The following is a 13,453-nucleotide window of genomic DNA, read 5'->3' on the forward strand; positions in this document are numbered from 1 at the left end:
AAAGAGACACAGATATAGAAAACAGACTTTTGGACTCTGTGGGAGAAGGTGAGGGTGGAATGATTTGAGAGAATAGCATTGAAATATATATGCTACCATATGTGAAATAGATGACCAGTCCAAGTTTGAAGCATGAAACAGGGCATTCAAAGTCAGTGCACTGGGACCACCCAAAGGGATGGAATGGGGAGGGAAGCAGGCAGGGATTTCGAGATGGGAGATACATACACCTGTGGCTGATTCAAGTTAATGTATGGCAAAAACCACTACAATATTGTAAAGTAATTAGCCTCCAATTATAATAAATACACTAATTTTAAAAAACACAGATAGACTAAGAGTTACGGGATGGAAAAAGATACTTCAAGCAAATGTTAACCAAAAATAAAGGGGAGGTATCTACTCTTATATCAGACATAATATACTTTAAAAATTGTAAAAAGGGACAAAGAAAGTCATATAATGGTAAAGGAACAATACATCAAGAAGATATAACAATTGTAAATGTTTATGCACCAAATCAAGCACCTACATATACAATGCAGAAGCTAACAGAGTCAAAAGAATAAATAAACACTAATACAGTGATAGTTAGGAACTTTAATACCCCATTCTTAACAATGGATAGATCATCCAGACAGAATCAATAAAGAGACAGCAAATTTGAAAAACACTATAGACCAAAAAATATTTGCAGATATACATAGAACAATCCACCAGACAACAGCAGCATACACATTCTTCTGAAGTTGGTATGGAATATTTTCTAGCATAAACAACATGTTAAGCTACAAAACAATTATTAGCAAATTCATGAAAATTGGAATCATACCAAATGTCTTCCCTGACCATAATGGTATGATACCAGAAATCAATAACAGGATCATTAATACCAAGTTTTCACACATTCTTCCAAAAAATAGAAGAAAAGAGAATGCTGCTCAATTCATTCTATAAGGACAGTATTATTCTGATATCAAAACCATCAAAAAGTAAAACTACAGACCAATTTCCTTTTGAATGTAGACACAAATTATCAACAAAACACTAACACATCAAATACAGCAGCAATATAAAAAGATTATATATTATAATTCTGTGGGACTTATTCCTGGATTTCATGGTTGGTTCCAACTATGAAAATCAGTTAATGTAATATACCATATTATTGGGCTTTCCTGGTGGCTCAGACGGTAAAGAATCTGCCTGCAATGCAGGAGACTTGGATTCAATCCCTGGGTTGGGAAGATGCCCTGGAGGAGGGCATGGCAACCCACTCCAGTATTCTTGCCTGGAGAATCCCATGGACAGAGAAGCCTGGTAGGCTACAGTCCATGGAGTCTCAAAGAGTCAGACATGACTGATTGACTAAGAACAAACACCATCAGTTTAGTTCAGTCGCTCAGTCGTATCCGAATCTTTGCGACCCCATGAATCACAGCATGCCAGGCCTCCCTGTCCATCACCAACTCCCGGAGTTCAGTCAGACTCACATCCATCGAGTCAGTGATGCCATCCAGCCATCTCATCCTCTGTCGTCCCCTTCTCCTCCTGCCCCCAATCCCTCCCAGCATCAGAGTTTGTTCCAATGAGTCAACTCTTCACATGAGGTGGCCAAAGTACTGAAGTTTCAGCTTTAGCATCATTCCTTCCAAAGAAATCCCAGGGCTGATCTCCTTCAGAATGGACTGGTTGGATCTCCTTATAGTCCAAGGGACTCTCAAGAGCCTTCTCCAACACCACAGTTCAAAAGCATCAATTCTTCAGCGCTCAGCCTTCTTCACAGTCCAACTCTCACATCCATACATGACCACAGGAAAAACCATAGCCTTGACTAGACGGGCCTTTGTTGGCTAATTAATGTCTCTGCTTTTGAATATGCTATCTAGGTTGGACATAACTTTCATTCCAAGGAGTAAGCGTCTTTTAATTTCATGGCTACAGTCACCATCTACAGTGATTTTGGAGCCCCCCAAAATAAAGTCTGACACTGTTTCCACTGTTTCCCCATCTATTTCCCATGAGGTGATGGGACCAGATGCCATGATCTTCGTTTCTGAATGTTGAGCTTTAAACCAACTTTTTCATGCTCCACTTTCACTTTCCTCAAGAGGCTTTTTAGTTCCTCTTCACTTTCTGCCTTAAGGGTGGTGTCATCTGCATATCTGAGGTTATTGATATTTCTCCCAGCAATCTTGATTCCAGCTTGTGTTTCTTCCAGCCCAGCGTTTCTCATGATGTACTCTGTATATAAGTTAAATAAGCAGGGTGACAATATACAGCCTTGATGTACTCTTTTTCCTATTTGGAACCAGTCTGTTGTTCCATGTCCAGTTCTAACTGTTGCTTCCTGACCTGCATACAGATTATTATACTAATGGATAAAAGCCATATGTCCATTTCAATAGACACAGAAAAAAATTTGTCAAAATTCAGCACCTTTTAATGATCAAAGCCCCCAACATACTAGGAATGTAAGGAAACTTCCTCAAACTGATAGAGTGCATGTACACAAAACCCACACCTAACATAAAATTTCATAGTAAAGACTAGACACTTTCCCTGTAAGATTAGAAATAAGAGAAGGATGAACACTCTCACTTTTATTCAACATTGTACTAGAGATTCTAACTAGGACAATTAGGAAGGAGAATAAAGTAAAATTAATCCATGATTGGAAAGGAAGATGTAAAACTATCTCTATTTGCAGGTGACATGATCTTGAGTGCAAAAAAGATCATGGAGATTAACTAAACAACTATTAGAGCTAATAAATGAGTTCATCAGGGCTAAAAGATACAAGATGAGTATACAAAAATCTATTATATTCCTATACACTAGGAATACACAATTCAAACACAAAATTAAGAAAAACTACATTTACTGTAACTTAAAAATAATTAAAGATGTAGAGATAAATTAGGCAAAGGAACTTCAAAATGTGTACACAGAAAACAGAAAATTGCAGCAATATTTATTTGGATCAACCTCCTAGAGTAATAGAAACAAAGAAAAATAAACAAATGGGATGTAATTAAACTTAAAACGTTTTGTGCAGAAGCAAAGGGTATAAACAAAATGAAGTCTACCAATGGAATGGGAGAAAATATTTGCAAACAATGAGACTGACAGGGGATTAATTTCCAAAATATACAAGTGGCTTATATAGCTTGGTATCAAAGAAAAAAACACCCTAATCCAAAAATGGGTGGAAGACCTAAATAGACATTTCTCCAAAGAAGACATAAAGAGAGCTAACAGGCACATGAAAAGTTGCTCAATATTGCTAATTATTAGAGAAATACAAATAAAAATTACAATGAGGTACCACCTCACATTGGTCAGAATAACCATCATCAAAACGTCTACAAACAATAAATACTGGAGAGGATGTGGAGAAAAATGAACGCTTGTACATTGTTGGTGGGAATGTAAGTTGGTTTTGCCACTGTGGAGAACAGTGTGGAGGTTCCTTAAGAAACTGAAAATAGAGCTACCATATGATCCACCAATCCCATTCCAGGGCATATACTAAAAAAAAAAAAAAGAAAGAAAAGAAAACTTTAATTAGAAAAGATACACACACTCTTGGAGAAGGCAATGGCACCCCACTCCAGTACTCTTGCCTGGGAAATCCCATGGACCGAGGAACCTGGTGGGCTGCAGTCCATGGGGTCGCTAAGAGTCGGATACGACTGAACGTCTTCACTTCCATTTTTCACTTTCATGAATTGGAGAAGGAAATGGCAACCCACTCCAGTGTTCTTGCCTGGAGAATCCCAGGGATGGGGGAGCCTGGTGGGCTGCTGTCTATGGGGTCCCACAGAGTCGGACATGATTGAAGCAACTTAGCAGCAGCACACACACTCTAATGTTCATAGCAGTATTATTTACAATAGAAAGGAATGGAAGCAACCTAAATGTCCATCAACAAATGAATGGAAAAAGATGTGGTAAATAGGAATGTAATATTACTCAGGCATAATGAAGAATGAAATAATGCAATTTGAAGCAACATGGATGAATCTAGAGATTATCATATTAAGTGAAGTCAAAGAATAATAACATATATCACTTATATGTGGAATCTTAAAAATTATACAAATGAACATATTTACAAAACAGAAAGACTCACAGACATAGAAAACAAAATTATGGTTACCAAAGGGTAAAGGGGGGTGATAAATTGGAAATTTGAGTTTAACATATACACACTACTATAAATAAAATAGATAAACAAGAACTTGTTGAATAGAATAGGGAAGACTATTCAATGTCTTGTAATAGTCTACAATTTAAAAATATCTGAAAAATAATATAGATACACACACACACATATATATCTAAAATACTTTACTGCACATCTGAAACATTATAAATCAACTATACTTTAAGAAAAAAATGCAAATATTGTTGAAGTCAATTAAAGACCTACCTAAATGGGAAAAAAATACATGTATATGAAATGTAAGGGACTCAGAATAGCCAAAACAATCTTGAAAAATAGGAATACAATTGGAAGACTCATGCCTTTTGGTTTCAAAACTTGCTACAAAGCCACAGTAATGTATGCAGTGTGGTACTGGCATAAGAATAAATATATAGATTAATGGAATAGAATTGAGAGCCCAGAAATAATATGATGTATTTTTGGTCAAATGATTTTCAACTAGGATGCCAAAATAATTTGATAGGGATAGTATTTAAACAAATGGTGCTGAGGCAAGTGAGTATAAAGTACTAGTACATGGTACAATGAAGATTCATGTTTAAAACTAAGTGTACATAGCCAGACACAAGAGGTCACTTATTATATGTTTTCAATTATATGAAATGTCAAGAATAAGCAATTCCATAGAGACAGAAAGTAGATTGGTGGTTGCCAGGGGCTAGGGAAAAGAAGAATGGAGAGTGACTGTTAATGAGTATGGTGTTTCTTTGGGGGAATGATAAAAATGTTCTCAAGTTAGATAGTGGTAACACTTGTGAATATATTAAAATCCACTGAATTTTACACTTTAAATGGGTGAAATATATGATATTATAATTATATCTCAGTTTGAAAAGTATTTAGGGAAGCTATTCCATGCTGAGCACTATACTAGGCAGTATCTATGATTGTCTAACTGGAGTGTGTATCACAATTGCCTAGGAAGTTTATTGATTACAGGTTATCAAACATAAGTATGTGTGTGTGTGTATATATATATATATATATACACATACACATTATATATATATATATATATATATATATAGTCATAATGCTTGTATATGCCCCAAAATACTTCTAGGAGGGTACTCAGTAAATGGGTAAAAATGGTTGTGTCTGGGTCAGAGAAGAGAGTAGAACCACAGATATATGAAGGTTTATTCTTTATTGTATACTCTGAAGTTTTTACTATGTTTGCACATATTTAAAATTTTTTTCTATTATTTGTGACATTGATTATTACATATATAGAGTCATCTGGGAGCCTGATAAAATATAGTTTGGCAGCACCACTGCTTGAGACTCTAATTCAGTAGGTCTTGAGTGGGGCCTGTAGCATTGCATTTTAAACATACTCTTAGATTACACTTTGAGAAGTGCATTTGTAAGGAACATCCCGAGTGTAAAAGAGTTTTTGCCTGTGAGCATAGGGCAGAATGATTGTTGCAAAACCAGTAATTGAGAAACTAAGCACCACACTCAGAGAGTTGGAGAACTCAGGTTTATTACACCAGCAGGCCCAGAGGAGTTAACACTCCAAGCTCAGAGCCCCAAACAAAAGGGTTACAAAGTTTTTATAGACAGTGCATGACATCAGACTATAGTGAGTGACACTAAATTTTAACAGGCAGGTTAAAACTAGGGGTTTTACATGCATGGGAACAGCGGTTAGGATGGGGGTGAATGCCTGACCTTTATATGGACAGGATTACAGGGGCAAAAGCAGGGCAAGGGTGAGTGATATAAGTTTCAGTTCCCAGCATTGATTTAAGTCTCCATTTACCCAAGGCTATATGATCTATGTGATCCAGGCTTTGCAAGGAACAAGCTGAATTACAAAAGCAGAACAAGCAGGAAGAAAAAAAGTAAATTTTAACTTTTCCTATTCATGATAAGGCAAAAAAGGATTCCTGAATAGCTGTTAATTTTAGAGAAATCTCTTTTTTATTAAGTTGTGTATTGTTCTTTCCTTTGAATTTTATTTCTACCCTCAAAAAGGAAAGAAACATTTGGCAAATTCATCTAAGATGCCAAAAACTTAAGAGTGGATGTATTAATTTATTCTTTTTTTAACACTGAAAAAATGTTTTTATTGAACTTTGCATTTACAAAGTAATGCTAGAAATTAAATAATATATGATTTAAAATTAAATTAGGTTTATGAGAAAAAAATTGCTTCATATATCTAAAATGTAGTAAAGTATTTTATAAAAATGCAGAAAACTATACCTGAATATTGGTTATTGAAGTAATGGATAATAATATAGTCTCTGTTTCTGAGCCTTAATTCGGCAAATTTCTCAAAGGCAAAATTGATCTTATTCACATAATCATGTTTAATAGAAAGTAAAGTAGATTTGTCAATCTTGCTTCACTCATAGTTTAGTTCAGGTCAGTCGCTCAGTAGTGTCCGACTTTTTGTGACCCCATGGACTGCAGCATGCCAGGCCTCCCTGTCCATCATGAACTCCTGAGTTTATGCAAACTCATGTCCATTGAGGTGGTGATACCATCCAACCATCTCATTCTCTGTCGTCCCCTTGTCCTCCTGCCCTCAATCTTTCCCAGCATCAGGGTCTTTTTAAATGACTCGGTTTTTCTCATCAGGTGGCCAAAGCATTGAAGTTTCAGCTTCAGCCTCAGTCCTTCCAATGAATATTCAAGACTGGTTTCTTTAGGATGGATTGATTGGATCTCCTTAGAGTCCAAGGGACTCTCAAGAGTTTTCTCCAACACCACAGTTCAAAAGCATCAATTCTTCAGCATTCAGCTTTCTTTATAGTCCAACTCTCACATTCATACATGACCACTGGAAAAATATGGCCTTGACTAAATGGACCTTTGTCTACAAAGTATTGTCTCTGCTTTTAATATGCTGTCTAGGTTGGTCATAAATTTTCCTCCAAGGAATAAGCATCTTTTAATTTCATGGCTGCAGTCACCACTTGCAGTGATTTCGTAGCCCAGAAAAATAGAGTCTGTCACTGTTTCCATTGTTTCCCCATCTATTTGCCATGAAGTGATGGGACCAGATGCCATGATCTTAGTTTTCTGAATATTGAGCTTTAAGCCAACTTTTTCACTCCCCTCTTTCACTTTTATCAAGAGCCTCTTTAGTTTTTCTTCACTTTCTGCCATAAGGCTAATGTCATCTGCATATCTGAGGTTATTGATATTTCTCCCGGCAATCTTGATTCCAGCTTGTGCTTCCTCCAGCCCAGCGTTTCTCATGATGTACTCTGCACATAAGTTAAATAAGCAGGGTGACAATATACAGCCTTGACATACTTCTTTTCCTATTTGGAACCAGTCTGTTGTTCCATGTCCAGTTCTAACTGTTGCTTCTTAACCTACATACAGATTTCTTAGGAGGTAGGTCAGGTCTCTGGTATTCCCATCTCTTTCAGAATTTCCCACAGTTTGTGGTGATCCACACAGTCAAAGACTTTGGCATAATCAATAAAGCAGAAATAGATGTTTTTTGGGAACTCTACTTTTTCAATGATCCAACAGATGTTGGCCATTGGATCTCTGGTTCCTCTGCCTTTTCTAAAACCAGCTTTAACATCTGGACGTTCACAATTCACGTATTGCTGAAGCCCAGCTTGGAGAATTTTGAGCATTACTTTACTGGCATGTGAGATAAGTGCAATTGTGCAGTAGTTTGAGCATTCTTCGGCATTGCCTTTCTTTGGGATTGGAATGAAAACTGACCGTTTCCAGTCTTGTGGCCACTGCTGAGTTTTCCAAATTTGCTGGCATATTGAGTGCAGCACTTTCACAGCATCATCTTTTAGAATTCGAAATAGGTCAACTGGAATTCCATCACCTCCACTTGCTTTGTTGGTAGTGATGCTTCCTAAAGCCCACTTGACTTCACTTTATAGGATGTCTGACTCTAGGTGAGTGATCACACCATCATGATTATCTAGTTCGTGAAGATCTTTTTTGTACAGTTCTTCTGTGTATTCTTTCCACCTCTTCTTAATATCTTCTGCTTCTGTTAGGTCCATACCATTTCTGTTCTTTATTGTGCCCATTTTTTCATGAAATATTCCCTTGGGATCTCTAATTTTCTTGAAGAGATCTCCAGTCTTTCCCATTCTGTTGTTTTCCTCTATTTCTTTGCATTGATAGCTGAGGCAGGCTTTCTTAACTCTTCTTGCTATTCTTTGGATCTCTGCATTCCGATGCTTATATCTTTCCTTTTCGCTTCTCTTCTTTTCACAGTTGTTTGTAAGGCCTCCCCAGACAGCCATTTTGCTTTTTTGCATTTCTTTTCCATGGGGCTGATCTTGATCCCTGTCTCCTGTACAATGTCACCAACCTCGTTCCATAGCTCATCAGGCACTCTGTCTATCAGATCTAGGCCCTTAAATCTATTTCTCACTTCCACTGTATAATCATAAGGGATTTGATTTAGGTCCTACCTGACTGGTCTAGTTGTTTTCCCTACTTTCTTCAATTTCAGTCTGAATTTGGTAATAAGGAGTTCATGATCTGAGCCACAGTCACCTCCTGATCTTGATTTTGTTGACTGTATAGAGCTTCTCCATCTTTGGCTGCAAAGAATATAATCAATCTGATTTCGGCGTTGACCATCTGGTGATGTCCATGTGTAGAGTCTTCTCTTGTGTTGTTGGAAGAGCGTGTTTGCTATGACCAGTGCATTTTCTTGGCAAAACTCTATTATTCTTTGACCTGCTTCATTCCGTACTCCAAGGCCAAATTTGCCTGTTACTCCAGGTGTTTCTTGACTTCCTACTTTTGCATTCCATTCCCCTATAATGAAAAGGACATCTTTTTTTGTGTATTAGTTCTAGAATATCTTGTAGGTCTTCATAGAACTGTTCAGCTTCAGCTTCTTCAGCATTACTGCTCGGGGCATAGATTTGGATTACTGTGATACTGAATCGTTTGCCTGGTTAACAAACAGATCATTCTGTCATTTTTGAGAATGCATCCAAGTACTGCATTTCAGGCTCTTTTGTTTACTATCATGGCTATTCCACTTCTTCTCAGGGAGTCTTATCCACAGTAGTAGATATAACGGTCATCTGAGTTAAATCCATGCATTCCAGTTCATTTTATTTTGCAGATTCCTAAAATGTCAGTGTTCACTCTTGCCATCTCCTGTTTGACCACTCCCAATTTGCCTTGGTTTATGGACCTAACATTCCAGGTTCCTATGCAATATTGCTCTTTACAGCATTGGACCTTGCTTCCATCACTAATGACATCCACAACTGACTGTTGTTTTTGCTTTTGTTCTGTCTCTTCATTATTAGAGAACTTTTAAATTAATTTTAATTTTCAAAATTTTCAACAGATATACAGATAGTTGAAAGAAGTCTTAAAAGATCAATTTGGCAACAATTCATAAAAATCACATTTCACACAATAAAATCCAGAAAGTGCAATATTTTGCATCTCATTTTACCTTCAGTATCTATTTAGGCAGGTTTCGGTTGTTCCACTGTCAAAACATTTAAACAAAAATACAACCTGAAGTTGATCACTTAGAATGACAGTATTGAAATAATTCAAATTATTTTTCTTCATCTTTATAATCATTATGCTGTCATTCTTTGTTTTACACCTACTGTTAAATGCAGGCATATGCATTATATCTGGATTGGAAATACGAAATTCATCCAAAATGAACTAAAAGAATCCTGAATCTTTAAGAATATACTGCCCAAATGAACTCATATAATTTAGTTCACACATGTGAGATGTGGGGAGTCAGATGTTTAATAGAAAATTCCAAATTAACCTCCTTGTAGACAGACTATAAAGGGAACATTACAAATGTGCTAATTTGAAGTTACATATATGCTGATAACTCCATAGTAACCCTGGAAATTTCTTTTTTAATTTTTTTTTTAAATTTTGTATTGAAATGAAAGTCACTGTCATGTCCAAATTTTTGTTGCCCCATGGACTGTAGCCCTCCAGACTCTTCTGTCCATGGGATTTCTCAAGCAAGAATACTGGATTGGTTAGCCATTCCCTTCTTCAGGGGATCCTCCTGACCCAGGTATTGAAGCTGAGTCTCCTGCATTGCAGGCAGATTCTTTACCACCTGAGCCACAGGGAAGCTCATTTTGTATTGAGATATAGCCAGTTAACAATATTGTGATAGTTTCAGGTGAACAGGGAAGGAACTCAGCCATATATATATATATATATATATATATATATATATATATATATATCCATTCTCATTTTCTATAATGTAGTATTGTTGCTTATGCAATAAAACACATTTATAAGAAAAAGAAACATGCCCACACACTGAATAAAAGAAATCTAATTAGTTTACTCTGAGCCTTAGAGGGGAAAAATGGCCTAATATTCAAAATTCCAAGAAATGAAGTTTTTAAAACAGTAGATTGATATACCAGCCACACACACAAACCCTAGTCACCCATTCACACACCATACACAAAGCACACACAGCAGCTGATATATTCATTCAGCTATAAGAACATTTTAATTAGCAACACTAGCAGGTTTTACTTATTCTACTAGAAAATACATTTAGGAGGGAGGAAGACTGAGTGAGGGTAGTTTCAGAGTGGCAATAACCAGATATCTTCTTCATAATTCTAGAAGTGCTCCTGAAAATAAAAAGATAAGAACACTTTACATTTTTCATTGCATTATGGTTTTGCAAAGTTCTTTTATATTCCTGTCTATTTTGATCTGGAACACTTCCCAAAACTTTGCAAGGTGAGAAAACTGAGGCCTGGAAGGTTTAGATGACTTGACCAGAGTCACATAACTAGTTGATGCATCACATGAAAAGTGCAGAAGGAAAAGAGCTTGTATTTATTCGGTGCATAAAACTCTTTTCTATGCACTTTGCATTTATAATTTTATTGAATTTTCAAAATAATTATGTAAAGCAGGTGTGATTATCATCTCCATTCTTCATGTTGAGAGAAGGGAAATCAGTTAGTTACTCACAGTCACAGAGTTAATACATGGGAGAACCAGGATTCAAATTTTCATCAGCCTGATTCCAACACCAGAGCTGTTTTCTTCAGGCCGTGTTCTAGAAGCAAAGAGCTTAAAGAATGGAGACCATTTGTTCCAATGACTTGAGAAGGAGCAGACCAATGTAACTTGCAAGTTTAGTTGTCTTTGTGCTGAGATACTGGTCCCCACCAAAGAGTGATCTGTGATCAGCTTAGTAGTTCCATTAGCTTGACCTAGCTTGCTTTCTCCCTTCATCCTGAATCTTTTGAAACCTATGGCTGAATATAGCAATGAAGGTTTGCTGTTTGTGCACATGGGCTGCACGTGCCATTTCAAAAATTCCCCATTGCACTTAGCACATGGTTAGTCACCTAGAAACTGTGCCACAAATGCTATTGACTGACTCACAAGATATAAAACTCCTAGAAATGAAACGCCTTCTTTGAATAGGAATTACTTATAAAAGAATTTATTTGGAAAAAAAAAAGAATTTATTTGGCAACTTATTAAGATGAATCAAACTCTCAGATGTACAGTAAAACTGGACAGATAGGCTTTTATAATAAGGTATCCAAGACTATGTCAGAAGCACTGGCAGTAAAGCAAAATTTGGGTAGTATATGGTACTGTGGGCTTCCCGGGTGGCTCAACACTAAAGAATCCACCTGCAATGAAGGATACACAGGAGACATGAGTGTGATCCCGAGGTCAGGAAGATCCCCTGGAGGAAGGAATTGCAAACCACTCCAGTATTCTTGCTGGGAAAATCCCATGGATAGAGGAGCCTATGGTCCATGGGGTGGCAAAGAGTTGGATATGACTGAAGCGACTGAGCACACACATATATGGCAAGGTATTATTCCTACCAACACTCATTTTTAAATTTTGGAAACCATATTCAGAGAAAGAATGGACAACACTTATAATGAATTCAAATTTAAGAATGAAAACTACTACAAAGAGAAGTAAAATGCCAAATGCCATCCCCAACCCTTTTTGCACCAGTTTGAAGAAAAATTGACAAGAAAATATGTTGTCAAAGGATCACAAATGCCATAAATTCCACAAATGCCAATCTGAGGTACTCTTCATGGTTTCTGGAGCTGCCAGTGAACTGGTAACAGTAGGAAGAATCTTTGTATTATTTGCTTCACTCTGTGAGTTAATTCCAGCCCAATGGCCCCTGGTTCTCTTGATCTCTCAGAACACATTCTTTATGCTGTCTGGCTAGTATGATTGTTATTTATGTAGTTACCTCTGCTCTCAGACTGTGAGCTCCCTTGTCTCCCCTATAGGCCAAGCACAGTAGTAACTCAGTAAAGGTTTGTTTAACAGAACAAATGAATGAATAAAAGATGAATGGGTGGTTCAGGCTAGGCTACCAGGGTAGGAAGAAGGGGGAAATTCTTTGGTTTTTCTCCATTTTTGGGTATCTCATTCAAGTTTTCATTTTGTGTTTGTTTTACTCCCTCTAATTCTATTGCATCTTTATAAAACTTTTGGCAAGCATTTTTTTTTTTTTAACCCATTCTTGCCTGCATACTTGCTCTGCCTCCCTTTCTCTCTTGCTTGGCAAATGAGTTGAAGTATATTAGTTTGAGAAGCTTTAAGCTTTTAGGATCAAAGACCATGCTTACAACAGAGTCATCTTAGTTATAACAGTTGGTTCTTCATAAACTTTTTTTAAATCAAATAAATACATTTCTAAAAATAATCTCAATAATCTTTTTATTTTCTTCCTAGAACATATTCAAAAGCCCCCTATTTCCAAGAAAGGAACTTAATATTGGAATTCTGAAAGGAAGCAAGAATCAGTCTTCTTTTTTTTTTAATTTTATTTTATTTTTAAACTTTACATAATTGTATTAGTTTTGCTAAATATCAAAATGAATCCGCCACAGGCATAAACGTGTTCCCCATCCTGAACCCTCCTCCCTCCTCCCTCCCCACACCATCCCTCTGGGTCGTCCCAGTGCACCAGCCCCAAGCATCCAGTATCGCGCATCGAACCTGGACTGGCAACTCGTTTCTTACATGATATTCTACATGTTTCAATGTCACTCTCCCAAATCTTCCCACCCTCTCCCTCTCCCACAGAGTCCATAAGACTGTTCTATACATCAGTGTCTCTTTTGCTGTCTCGTACACCAGGTTATTGTTACCATCTTTCTAAATTCCGTATATATGCGTTAGTATACTGTATTTATGTTTTTCCTTCTGGCTTACTTCACTCTGTATAATAGGCTCCAGTTTCAT

This window comes from Bos indicus, chromosome X (genome assembly GCF_029378745.1).
Source record: "Bos indicus isolate NIAB-ARS_2022 breed Sahiwal x Tharparkar chromosome X, NIAB-ARS_B.indTharparkar_mat_pri_1.0, whole genome shotgun sequence".
In the NCBI taxonomy this organism is placed as follows: domain Eukaryota; kingdom Metazoa; phylum Chordata; class Mammalia; order Artiodactyla; family Bovidae; genus Bos; species Bos indicus.